We start from the raw sequence: 14,444 nt of genomic DNA on the forward strand, positions 1-14,444 counted from the left end.
AAAAATCAGTTTTAGTTTAAATTGGATTTTTATTTAAATTGAAAACAGGTCTCTTTTTAAAAAATACACATAGTTACAATTAAATTTGCTTAAATAAATGTGTATTGTTAACAAACAGAAACATCAAATTTAGTGTAAAGGCTATCTTTAGTTGCACATCAACATGTTTTAATGGTTACCAACCAATGAGAATCAACTTTTTGTTAGTATGATTAAAATGAGCAAAGCATGATTAAAATTGATTATTTAAATCATTATTAAGATCTGTGATTTAAATCCTTTGATTTAAATCAATTCATGCTAATACACGAGCCTCGTTCAGGCAAAGTGTTGGGCAACCTTGAAAGTCAATAAGGCCACTGTGGAGAAACTAAATTAATCCTTTGCATTGGTCTTCACAGCTGAGGAGGTGAGGGAGATTCCAAAACATGAGCCATTCTTTTTAGATGACAAATCTGAGGAACTGCCCCAGATTGAGGTGTCATTAGAGAATGTTTTGGAACAAACTGATAAACTAAACAGTAATAAGTCACCAGGACTGGATGGTATTTACTCAAGAGTTTTGAAGGAACTCAAATGTGAAATTGCAGAACTACTAACTGTGGATGTAACCTAATCACTCCAGATGCGATCCTGGCAATTACAGGCTAGTAAGCCTGACTTAAGTACCGGGCAAACTGGTTGAAACTATAGTAAAGCACAAAATTGTCAGACACATAGATGAACAGAATTTGTTGGGGAAAAGTCCACATGGTTTTTGTAAAGGGACTCATGCCTCACCAATCTACTAGAATTCTTTGAGGGGGTCAACAAACATGTGGACAAGGGGGATCCAGTGGATATAGTGTATTTAGATTTTCAGAAAGTCTTTGACAAGGCTTTGACAAGGTCCCTCACCAAAGGCTCTTAAGCAAAGTAAGCTGTCATAGGATAAGAGGGAAGGTCCTCTCATGGATTGGTAACTGGTTAAAAGACAGGAAACAAAGGGTAGGAATAAATGGTCAGTTTTCAGAATGGAGAGCAGTAAGCAGTGGAGTCACCCAGAGATCTGTACTGGAACCAGTCCTATTCAACATATTCATAAATGATCTGGAAAAAGGGGTAAACAGTGAGGTGATAAAATTTGGAGACAATATACAAAACTACTCAAGATAGTTAAGTCCAAAGCAGACTGTGAAGAGTGACAAAAGGATCTCACAATACTGGGTAACTGGGCAACAAATGGGCAAATGAAATTCAATGTTGATAAATGCAAAGTAATGCACATTGGAAAACCTAATCCCAACTGTACATATAAATTGATGGGGTCTAAATTAGTTGTTACCACTCAAGAGAGAGATCTTGGAGTCATTGTGGATGGTTTTCTAAACACATCCACTCAATATGCAGCTATATAAATATGTGTTTCAAAAATCCTGTGCAGAAAGACATGCGAACTAGAGAGATCAATCACATCAGCCACTACTAAAACACAACCACCTCTGGGGTGATATATACATTTGGTATAACACCACAATGCATAGTAGCTTAAAAACAAATATCAGTAAAAAACCCAAATTTAGTCAAATTCAACTGCAGAAGAAATTTAAGTAGAGAGAATATAATTGTCTAAACTGGAATTTGGCCAGATTAAGAGTAGAGGTTCTGCTACCAGTAAAGGTCCAAATACTCCTTTCATGATCACAAGTGGTTAGGACCTCAGTTCTCTATTTTTGTGAAGCATGGCACTTCCATCAACAACTTAGAGGTTTTTAAGGTCAGGCTTGACAAAGCCCTGGCTGGGATGATTTAGTTGGGAATTGGTCCTGCTTTGAGCAGAGGATTGGACTAGATGACCTCCTGAGGTCCCTTCTAACCCTGATATTTTATGATTCTATAATAGTCCCTCTATCACTAGCTCAATACTGACAGGAAATAATGCCATCTACTGAATCTCCTACACCATTTCCTATAGCCTTTCATTGTTCCTTGGAGGTCTTCCATGCATTCCAATTCAGTTGAACCTATGATATCCTATATCAGAAGGGTAGCCGTGTTAGTCTGGATCTATCTATCCTATAGTATCACAGTAATTAGATTTTTTTTAAATTAAAATCATAGGGGATGAAACTCATAGTTCCTGCATATCCCCCCTTGCACGTTGTTCTAGAACAGTGGTACGCAAACTCTTACAGCTGTACCCCCCCACCAGTAAGGGAATCCGTCCATGCCCCCTTCCATTACAGCACAGCTAAGGCTTCCTCAGCAGCAGAACTTGGGCTGAGTAGTTGGGGGCAGATCTGGAGATGAGGTAGGAGCTGGGGCTTGAGATGAGGCTGGCCTGGGGACGGAGAGGGAATGAGGGCAGAGATGGTCTAGGGACAGAACTGCGCCTGAAGGCAGAGTGAGGCTTAAAGCATGGTGATTCCTCCTTGGCACGTGCGTGTGCTGGCCTGGGCCCCACCATGTGCCTCCCCCCCACAAACATTCATCTGTGTCCTCCTTGAGGGGCATGCCCCACAATTTGGGGACCACTGTTCTAGAAGCATGAGGAGGTAATCATGGTGGTAGGGTCAAACAGCTGCCATAAACTGAGTAGAAATCTTGAAACCTATGCAGCTCACCCTCTCCTGCTGATATCAAGGTTGGAAGAGCTGGTACTGCAAGGGAGTCTGGAGCACTTTCCCTTCCCAGACATTTAACTAACAGCCAGGGAAGGGGCAAACATGCTCTGAACCACCACACAAGCCTGTGGAGACTAAGGAGAGAGCACTTACCCACGGAACACATCACTCCACAACGGCGAGTAGCCCTAATAGGCCATTTAACTGCAGTGTAAACTTTAGGGCTCGGGCTGGAGTCTGGGCTTTAACTGTAACCCCTTGGGCTGAGCCCCTCGAGCATGAGTCAGTTGGCATGGGCCAGCCATGGGTGCCTAATTGCAGTGTAGACATACCCACTGGGTCTTACAGCTCATACAGTTTTTGCTGTAATTATTTCCTTTTAACAAGATAATTAAAAAGGCAATTAAGATACCTGTTGCAACTTTTCATTCTCCTCCATGTATTTTCTTGCAGCTTCGTTAGTATTTGCTACTTAAATTTCCATAGCTACCGGAATTCCCATCTCTTTTGCCAACTGAGTAATAAGGGTGAGTAGTACATCTCAGTACATTGAGGAAGAAACAGTGAGAATTTAAGCATTATTACTTTTTCTAATAGGATTCTTAGCTTTCTGTTAAGATTTATTTTAGATGTAAAGGTGAACAAAATAGTTCTATAAGTAAATTTAAAAGACTATTTAGGATCTTAAATTAATAGGACACATGCATAAGCTTAATGATTGACAAATAGTTAAAATTAGAAATTGAAAAGTGAAAAACCTTTCGGGACCTGAATTCCAGTTCTGAGTGTCACCTGTTCCAAAGGATGACATTACACATATTTAAAAAGTGGGGGAGGGACCTCCATTGCTTACAGGATTGAAGGTGCTTGTGCTGTTATTTAATGTCATAGGAGAAACACAGAACCATGAACTCAAGATTCAGGTGCTAAGATATTATGGTAATAAACATGGGATAAAAACCTTTGTAGGAGGCAAGGGTAAAAGCACTTTTCAATTTCATTTTAAAATGTATTTGTAATTTTTGCATATTACTTCCTATGCATTCTGTTGATGATTTTGGATCTAGAACATTTATTTTTTACTAATACTAATAATAAAATACAAACACACACATACACAGAAGTGTGACAAAGTCTGAGAGTTTTTAATTTTATAGTGATTACTACTCCCAAGATATCCAAATATGACAGCTCCCCATAATTCTGACCAGGAACGCACATCAATTTCACCTCCCTACTAATGTTTCAAGAGAACACTTGAGTCCAAGTAGTATAATTCAGGTTCTCAGAGATCCTCTTTATTCTGAACACACACAAACTTCCACTTCATTTTGATGCATCCTTCTCTCCTTACATTACCAGAGCCTTTCGGCAATACGTTACAGGTTCAGTTAAATGCAGCAGTGAGTGAAAATTATTTTTGTAAGATGGCTGCCTGGATTCACAAATCCAAGTAGCTGCTTCATCCTTGTTCTGAGAAGAAGCATTAACAGACCTGTTAACCTGTTAGGCCTGGTCTACACTACACAGTTAGGTTGACTGAAAGAAGCTTATGTCGATCTAATGAAGTTTGTGTCTACACTACCATGTCCATTTTGCTGATGTAACTTGCTTGCTACATTGACTTAACTACTCCATCTCTGCAGGAGGCATAGTGCTTAAATCAATGTTGTTAGATCTATGAAGAGGCAGCGTAGACAGTGCCTTGCTTACATCCACTTTATTGGCCTCCAGGAGGTATCCCACAATACTCCGCTGTGACTGCTCTGGTGAACGTTTTCAACTTTGTTGCTCAACAGCCAGGTACGCAGGAAACAGCACATCTCCTGTTAAAGCACCAAGAACTTTTGAATTCCCATTTCCTGTCTGTTCAGTGTGGAGAGCTCATCAGCCAAGTGGATCATGGTGATTCAATGTCCCAAACACGCTCCAGCCTGGAGTACACAGGAGGTGGTGGATCTTATTGGTCTGTGTGAAGAACAGTCTGTACAGGCACAGCTCTGATCCAGACAACTACAAAAAGATTGCATGTGGTACAGGGGACAAGGGCTGCACTAGGGCCTTCAGCAGGTGTACCAGAAGAAAAGAGAGGCAAACAGTCATTCTGTTTTTGCAGCGCAGACATGCTGCTTTTACAACAAGCTACATGCGATTCCCATCGACAACCCCACAACCCCAAAGAGCAGTGTGGATACCCCTGAGGAGTCGGACTCCTGGGCCACTACAGGCTACACTGAGGAGGTCTTGGACTAGGATAAGGAAAAGGAGAATGGGAGACAAGTGAGCAGGGAATCCATTCTCCCGGAGAGCCAGGAGCTGTTTGAAACCCAAGAACAATCCAGCCAGTCACAGAACAGCATTGTGGACAAGTTTGATGCCCGGGAAGGCATCTCTGGTGAGTATGCAACTCCAATTAATATTTTGGGGTCACATGGTCTTATACTCTATGTATAATTTTTTTTTGTTTTAAATGATGAGGTACAGTGGCTATCTGCTTCCCAGTGGCTGCACCAGCGAGGCAGAGGGAGCCCCATGGAAAAAGCTGTTTATGTGCAGAGGGATAGTCTGGGAATCTTCCACAGAGATAGGGTGACCAAACAGCAAATGTGAAAAATTGGGACAGGGAGTGGGACCTATATAAGAAAAAGACTGAAAAATCTTGACTGTCCATATAAAATCAGGACATCTGGTCACCTTAATAGAGATCTCCAGGAAAGTTTCATGGAGATATTCTGCAATCTGTTGCAAAAGGTTTCGGGGGGCGGGGGAGGGCTGCCTTATTTCTTCCACCATAGTAGGACAGTTTCCCACACCACTCCAATATTAAATCTCCTGGCATCATTGCAGCATCTGTTCCCTTGCTGCCTTTACTACCTTCAGGAGGGTGATATCAGCTAAGGTCACATAGGGAGATGGTGGCAATTTTCATTTCAATTGCTCAGACTGCGAATAATAGAGCACGTGATTCCCCCATTATGCTTTTTTCTGGGAGCTGCGGGGAGGGGTCGCTGCTTTAGCGCTGTGGGGGGAGAGAGCAGCAAATGCAATGGCTTTCCCTGCAGTTCCCTGCTGTTTGCTGATGCTTCTCCCGATGGATGCAGCTCCCCATTTGCCAGCTCCAGCAGCTGCAATGCAGGGAGGGAGCCTGATGGCACCAGGTGACCAAGTGGGTCCAGCAAGCTCTGGCAAAAATCTGGGGGGCATGTGACTCCATGTGTCCCTCTCCACACGTTGCCTCTGGTTTCTGCAGAATAGGGAAGGGTGTCTCAGGCTTTCTTCCCCACAGTAGGTATCTGATGAGGCTCAGGGCTTCAGCCCCGAGGGGCATGCCTGCCGGGGCTCAGGGCTTCAGCAGGAGTGGGGAGAAAAGTACCCCTTTCTGTTTATGTACTCTTTGGCAAGGTGGTCTGGTACCAAGATAGATTGCCCCATTGAGGCAAAACTATCCAGTATGTCCTGCATATTGCCAAGGTGTCATGGAGTCCCCAGGCGATGCTCTGGAACTGCCCTCTACAAAGCCAGTCAGGACTTTGGTGAAGTCTCCTCTCTGTGAGCAGACTGTCTTCAGGGTAAGAATCTCACATGGCTTCCACCTTCCTGGGTCTGACCTTTGGCGCATTCCTCTGCCCTTCCGTGTGCTTCCCACAGCAAGTCCACCTGGCGGGGTCCTGGGGAAGCCAGAGGGTCCTGCTCCCCCACTTTGCAGTCAGATGTGACTCTCAGCCAGCCAGTAAAACAGACGTTTATTAGATGACAGGAACATGGTCTAAAACAGATCTTGTAGGTACAGAGGACAGGACTCCTAAGGCGGGTCCATTTTGGGGTGCAGTGAGCCAGACAACCAAGTCTGCACTTCACTTCACGTTCCCAGCCAGCCCCATACTGACTCACCCACCAGCCCCTCCTCCTCTGCTTTGTCCCTTTCCTGGGCCAGAAGGTCACCTGATTCCTTTGTTCTCCAACACCTTTAGCTATCACCTTGCAGTGGGGAAGGGCCCAGGCCATTAGTTGCCAGGAGACAGAGTGTCTGCCATGTATGCACACTGGCCCTTTGCTCTGCAACAATCTCACCTCCTTATCCCATCACCTAGAGACTTAAGAAATGCATAGGGGAAACTAAGGCACCCCTACAGTATTCACAGGAAACTGTAAGAACAGTCCCCCTTCGTCACATCTGTCCCCCCTTCGAGACTGAACTGAGTGAGGTCACTTTAGCCGGTGACCTGGGGAAGTTTGAACCCACCAACGTTCCCATGGATGACCCATCATTTCTCCCATTCCTTGGTGGGAGTTACACCAGGCCCTTCCAGTTTTATGCCCTCCCGTAGGTCTGTTGTGCTTGATGGCACTTGCAGGCTGTACATTGGAAGGTTTATGTGGCCCGTGCCCTTTTGCCACCCCAATACCCCGGGGGTTTAAACTGGAATTGGGTCTTTTCCCCCTGCTCCAGTTTGGAGGGCTGCAATTCGGGCTCTCTTGGTTAAGAGCCCCCATCTTGACCTTGGCCACCCTCTGAACAGGTGTCTCTGTCACCCGTAGCTCGGCATCAGCTTCTTTCATATGATGCCACCATGTCGGAGGAGAGTGGTCAGTATACACAGCAAAGCGCCGCCCAAATAGATACAACTGCAGCTTTCTAAGGGCCTGCACGATGGCCAGGCATTTCTTCTCTGAGGCCGCATAGTTCTGCTCCCGGGGCAGCAGTTCCTTGCTCAGGTACCCGATGGGGTGTCTCCCGCCCTTAGCATCGGCTTGCATCAGCACCGCACCCAGCCCTGCGTCTGAGGTGTTGGTGAACATTGCAAAAGGCTTGGCAAAGTCTGGGTTTACCAGATTTACTGGGCCCTGGATTAGAGCCTCCTTAAGTATGCAGACAGCCCTCTGGCACTGCTCAGTCCAGACCACCTTGTCCGGATTACCCTTCTCACATAGTTCAGGGATGGGGGCAGCTCAGGGGGTAACGTGGGGTACAAGCCTCCGGTAGCACCCCACCATCCTGTTAAAGGCCTGGACTTGTTTCTTGGTCTGGGGAATGGGCCAATCTCTGATCATCTCCACCTTACACTTTTTGGCTTTTACCATCAGTCCTGCCTCCTTGAAGCAGCCCAGCACCCTCTTCATCTGGGACACATGTTCCTCCTAGGTCTGGCTAAAGACAAATATGTCATCGATGTACGCCAGGGCCACATTCTCCATCCCCCTCAGCTTGTCTAGAATCTCCCCAGGCCTAAGCATGAGGAAGGCATCGGACATGGTGAGGGCTTTAAGCTTCTGATATTCCCCACAGAACTAGATCATCCCGTCTTCTTTGGAGACCAGCACCACGGGTGAGGCCCATGGGCTGTTGAACGGCTGGATCACATCTAAAGCCAGCATGTCCTTGACCTCTCTCTCCAGGTTCTGGGCTGTTTTCCCAGTGACTCTGAACATGGAACACCTGATGGGGAGATTGGCTTCCACTTCAGGGAAGTCAGTGCTTGTTTCTTGGTCAGAAATGATGCTCCATTGTGTTCAGCTGCTGTACGACTGCCAGCAGCAATCAAGAATTGTTTTGTTCTATGGCTTCCAGCATGGCTGCTTGAAGGACATTGCCATGTTCCATCGGCGGCTTCTCTCTCAGCTCTGGAAATACTGCAGGATAAGGCGTGTGGTGTTTGTAATGCTCCCAACAGTCACAGCTGAATGGGATCCATCCTTCTTGGGAGATGGCGCACATGCAGCTATGCCAGTATTTTGAAAAAAGGCATGAAATATTATCGGTTGCAGTTGAGATGTGGGAGAGGGGGATATACCATGGGTCGTTGAAGCCAGGGTCCCAGTCCCCCCATGAAAATGTTTTGGTCCCATGAGGCACTGAAAGCCCTTCCCCAAACCCCATGGCGAGTTGCACTGTGGGATAGCTACCCATGGTATACAGATATCAGCATCAATGCAAGCGCTGCTAGTGAGGACACGCTCCACCTAGTACAGTGTGGGTATGCACTTCCGACTTAATGACTGTGGCAGCTGGATGTCAACTTAAAATTGGTAGCATAGACATGCACTTAGGCATGCAGCAGAGTTCATCTTTTCCCACTCCCTCACACTCTTTGAGATGGATAGGTTTAGCTGAACGAGTCTGTTGTATCACAGGCTCACTTTTTTACTATATATCATATTCACACTCAGGTTGCAGAGATAAGATTGTATTCTATAATGTTTACTACTGTGTATATAAAAATGAGACAATGGGCCCCCAGATCATGAAACAGGCACCTATAGAGCTCTATGAGCTGAAATAAATGAATGTAAAAGACAAAGTTGGGCCCAAAAATATGAAGATTAGCCCCTTCTTGATAGTCTTAGTACAGAGGCCAAGGACTGAATCAAGGACAATTAACCATCCTTTCATCCTTAGTTGTGGTCCCTCTAGGGCAGGGTAGAAGCAAGACGGGGTAATGAGATTGTGCTATTGTGACTTGTGTTCTACAGGTTAAAATAAGAGTTTTCAATTAAAAGAAAATATTTCAGTCTATAGGGCTATCAATCTAGCAACAATTGTGGAAGCTTTCATAACCACCCTGGGGGAGGGTCTCTCACTCAAGTTCTCTCTGAGGTACTGGTTTTTTTACCAGGACCGTCTCAGGACCTGGAAGCTCTGCGAAGAAATGCATTGTGGCCGCTGTGGAGATGTGGGGAGGCAAGCTCTTCCTCAAGCCCCTGCTGCACAACTCTCATCTTCATGCATAGGTGAATATGGCTCCCCTGGTGTGCTGGGGGACCGACTTGAATAATGTTTATCAGAATCTGAGACTTCCTGAACTGTGGGACTGGTGGATCCAATGGCGCTTGCCCAATGCATGGGGCTGTCCACCCCTTGTGTCCCCCAGGTGCTTCAGGAGGTGAAGGCTGCTTTGCTTCCTGCCTCTCTTGATTATCTCAAATGGGTGCTGTGAAAAGGTTCTCCGTGGCCATTGCTAACCCAGGACTGTTCAGACCTCAAAAATTGGGCCTCTCTCTTACCGCCATGCCCCACTTGAGTAGGTTGAAAGATATACAGGCAATCCACCTCTGAACAGTGCCTCAAGAACAGCTTATGCTCCACACTATCCACTTCCTCTCTATCATGTTTCACCCCAATACAAAGTGGTCAGACCTTTTACCTCCTGCAGAGGGTGAGGTTCCCAGTGCAGCAACTTTTATTCCACCTTGGTTCCATGGTCCACTGAGGACATAATCTGGGAGCGTCTCCACGGAGCAGTGAGCACAGGCACTCTGCTGGCACAGTTCATGGAACCCAATATTTGTTCCCAGAGAGACCCTAGAGAATGTCTGCTTCCGCAGCACCAGGTTGCAGCCTCTTTTCTGGCTCCTCCACAGCCTCCTGCTGAGATTCTGGCTGCACCTTTCTCCACATCTTTTCCTTTAACAACTCCCAGTCTATGACCCCATGATGTAACAGGACCTTTTAGTCAACCTCCTACTGGCACTCGCCAAGAGACATACATCAGTCCAGGAAGAAGCAGCTTGACAAAGAGGTTCTCTGTAACTGTGATGCCAACTTTTGGTACCTATTTGTCTCAGCTATTTGGCCAGAGTTCCTCTCAGTGGCACATGCCAACTCCTTTGATGCTTTATTGAGTAGTGGGCACTGACTAGGGTTCACTACTCAATGTCCCCATCTGTTGCCTTTGTTTTAAACCAAGGACATGCACTCTTGTTCTTTTCATTATTTGTCCCATGGAATTAGTTGATCCTTCATCCTATGGCCCCTTCCCTTGATTGAGTGGGTGGGTCTTTAAATCTAGGTAGCTCTGCCTATCTTTCCTTAACATAAATGGGCTAGCTACTATTGTTAACATAGATATTCACTTAAAAATTTATACTGATCTGTGTTATTAGTTGCATAACCACTTAAACCTGCTGAAAAGGATGTAGTGGTTAGCCATCTCTCAAAAAGTGCTCAACAGCCAAGCATATGCCTCGGAGGCTGGGAATATTGCTCTTAAGGATCCACACTCTTGCTGAGCTTCAGTGAAACAGTCCAGTTAGACTTGAGAACCTAGGTTCCTGATACCAACATGCTGGCTACTAGGATTATTTTAATGGTGCTGTAACTTATTTTCTGCAAATCTGCAGTTAAAAAAATACTCATAACTGACAAATTCCAAGAAGGAAATCAACAGTTATAGAAGTCAGAGATGAAAAAACTAGATTATCTAGTCCCATCTCACTGCAAGTCCAAGTTTGTTCCTTAAAATACATTTTCTATTATCCTATCTAGTATAGATTTAAAGTCTCAAGATTGGGCTCCTACAACTTCCCCATGGAAACACCTACTGCCAAATAACTTCCTGACTGAGATGTTTCTCCTAACAGTCACACCAAATTTTCCTTTTCTAGTTATCTGTGAATATTACATTCAGCAATTTCTTTTCACCTTTAGCATTTATACTATCTTAGCCAAGCTATCCATATGTAGCTCTTTCAACCTTTTCTTATAAATCTGTCCATCCAGTTTTCTGATCTTCTTGTTACTGCTTTGTACAGTATTTATTGTATGAGAGACACGGTCCATGAATTGGAATAGCAAATTTTACATTTACAGCCAGAGAAACAGGGAGAATCCTGAGATGTAAAGGTTTCTTTGTGACCTAAAGAGTTTCATCTGAATATGGTCATAGGCATGGGGGTTGATATTTGCAGCCTTTTCAGTCCCATGTGCAGTTGAGTATTTCTTCATTTCTCTAATAGCATCTGAAAACAAAAACAAAAATTGTTTTGTCTTGTTTTTTAATAAGTGTGTGTGTCATAGTGTATTAGGCTACTGTATAAGACTGAGAACTCTAGAAATATATGCAGTCTCCTCAGTCCATAGAATAGGCAAATCCCTGTAGTGGCAGTACCAACTTCAACGGCCTTTGGAATGTGGCTGATCCACCTGAAGGAATCATTCTGGAGTGATTAGGTAGTTCAGTCACCATGCTATATCACTGTCCTCTGTCTGGATGCAATAGTGCCAGCTATGATGGTGTCTTCTGATATATGTACCTACCCATTAAGAACAAAATATCATTCCACAAACACTATCAGAGACCCATCAGATGGGAATGACTTCTGACACCTCCAACTCGGACCAGATTCCAGTTGCTTAGGTAGCAGTGAGAAGACCACAAATAGATCTCCCTCCCAGTCCCTAAGGATTTCTCTTGCTAAGCAGGTGTTGCATATATGGTTCAAATTAAGATTTGATCAGACAGAAGCAATGCTTATATTTCCTTTACACTGTAACTATGAAAAAAGGATTTACTGGAATCCAATCAAACATAATGAAGTTTATTCACATTTACCAATGTATAAAAAAAATCCTTTCAGATGAGTTGTACTATTGCAAATACAGTATGGGAGAAGTACGTTATTTTGCCATCTTTCCCTATAAAACATTTTCCTAAGTGGCCAACAGCCTTGGCTGCAATCAGCAGCATCTGAAACTAAGAGCTGGTCTATACTAGAAAATTAGATCAACACAGCTCCATCACTCAGGGGTGCGAAAAATACACACCACTGAGTGACTTAGTTAAGCTGACCTAAATCCCCTTGTAGCCAGTGTTAGGTTGAGGAGGACTTCTTCCATTGACCTAGCTACTGCCTCTAGGGGAGGTGGATTACTGATACCGATGGCAGAACCCCTCCCATCATCAGAGGTAGTGTCTACAGTAAATCATTGCAGCTCTGCCGATGTGGCATTTCAAGTGTACATAAGCATTAAGCCAGGTTGAGCTAAATTAATATTGGAATGGGGGATGTCCCGGCAGCACAGATATTATAGGGGATGATGTTGGCAATTCGGCAAGTCACATTCTTCTCTCCAATCCATTATTGAACCAGTTCCCCATCATCATGTTATGTGATGATTTGCTGCTGGATTTGCCATCTTTTGGAGACAAAACTTGGGGTCATCATATAACCCTCTTTTTGAAAGAATAAGGTATTAATCCTAGTTTCCTAGATAGATTCCAAGAATAAAATTCTGGTTACCTAAAATATAACTCCAAGGTAAAGGTACTTTCACTTCCTGTCCTAAACTCTGAAGTATCAAGACTGTGTTATTAATCTGCTGCTGCATTCCACCTTAGAGAAAAGCAACTGCATGTCACTACATACAAGCTTCCATTATAATAACCTTCTTTTTCAACATGCACATAACTTCTACGAAGTTCTGGAGTTAAACTTCATACTGAATGTATTCAAATTGAAAAGATCAAACAAATTTCCATCCTTTTATGCTATGGGTATGTTCAGGCCTTGCCTTAAGACAGCTGTATTATGGTTTCACAAGGATACTCCATATTTAATTTCAGCTCAAATCTGCCTTTCATTAACAAAAAAGTTTGACCAAAATTCACTTACAATCTTTCCAGTTGGAGCTCAGGAAGGAAAATAAATATCCACCACTTTTCTATTTTATTTTCTGTTTTTTCTATTGTAGTGACATTCTCCATTATATCTAGCTAAGGTTTCTGGAGGTCTTCTAGAACAGGCACTTAAATATTATTTATATTTTAGATGTCTGTACTTGCATTACTACAAGTTAGTTTATTAAAAAGAATATTTTCCAGTCTAGTTTGCTTTTTGATATTTATGAAGTTTACTTCTTGCATTTCTTTCATTCTCCATAGACAGTAAATCTAGTCAATTTCACTTTGTTTAAAGTCATTTGGAATTACATTACATTTTTCATCTCAAAGCATTTTACTAAATTATCACCTCTCCTTCTCATGCAAAAGAATCACTTCCATCACCCAAGACAGTACATAGTATGTTCATCAGCACACAGAAACCAGGCACAGTAATTTGTGACAGAAGTAAAATGAATTTAGCCAGGCAGATGTTACCCAAGCTCAAATTTCACTAGACTTTGATGCTATTCTAAGGTTCCAGTGTTCTTTTCCCCCTCAAAACCAGCTGTGGCCAGCACCTGTTTTATGCCTCATCTTAGAAAAAACATCTCCAATAGAACACTGCCTTTTCCCCATGGTTCTGGGACATTATTTCAATGTCAACCCACAGAAAGAGTGCCACCTACTGAAGCATCTTCCTATCAGCACTTAAGCGTCCCTTGGAAATCTACCATCCAGTTACTTACTTACCTTAATCATACTTGGCTTGTAATTTCTGATGGGATGGCACCAAGAAGTGGTCTGGCTGAAGTTCCATTTGTTCCCTTGCATCATCATAATACTGTATTATTGTGTATATGTTACTAAGTCTGCACACAAAAGTTTAAATGCCCCCCTCCAAAAAAGTGTTTGAACTGAAATCTAAAGAATATAAAAATGTTTCTAGTCACGTTAAGTTTGTACTCTTCCTGTTTATCTATTGCCCCTGGACGCCGTGGACCCTTTAAACAATTTTCAACACACAAGAAGAAAGATTTACTACTTACCAAGAAACAAAACAATCAGTAGAATGATTATTGTTAGGAATGGCTTATTCCAATAATTTGCTATTTTATTCCATAGTGGAATCATAAAGATCTTCTGCCATCTGTAAAATAACACTGTGTTAATCCCCCAAAAATTGAACATTAGAAGATAACCACCTTACACAAGAGTTTGTCAATACTTTTAATTCATAATAACCAATCATCAAGAGCTAGTAACAACTCTGTCAACTGCAATGTAATTTGATAGTGTTAAGCTAACTACAGTTTTGCCTACAACCCATTTTAACTTCTCTTAAACCAAAACAGAAAATGTTACAAACAGTGTTTATTCATATTGAAAAAAAATCCATCACAATACTAGCTATTTTCCAGCTGTGTACATTCTTTTGCCTATAAACTTAGCTTTACCACTTGTA

The 14,444-nt window shown here is 43.2% G+C and overlaps 1 long non-coding RNA gene and 1 pseudogene across 1 annotated transcript; one reads left to right on the forward strand and one right to left on the reverse strand.

Annotated features, from left to right (window-relative positions):
- Nucleotides 1-14,250, reverse strand: part of LOC115645358 — a 37,603-nt pseudogene extending 23,353 nt beyond the window's left edge.
- On the forward strand, nucleotides 5,182-12,280 carry LOC115645470. The gene is made up of 3 exons (XR_003998757.1): nucleotides 5,182-5,192; nucleotides 7,189-7,194; nucleotides 12,202-12,280. It is a non-coding gene; the product is annotated as an uncharacterized LOC115645470 (long non-coding RNA).
- Nucleotides 14,251-14,444: the final 194 nt, after the last annotated feature.

The sequence above is a fragment of the Gopherus evgoodei genome, chromosome 1 (assembly GCF_007399415.2).
Source record: "Gopherus evgoodei ecotype Sinaloan lineage chromosome 1, rGopEvg1_v1.p, whole genome shotgun sequence".
Lineage (NCBI taxonomy): Eukaryota > Metazoa > Chordata > Testudines > Testudinidae > Gopherus > Gopherus evgoodei.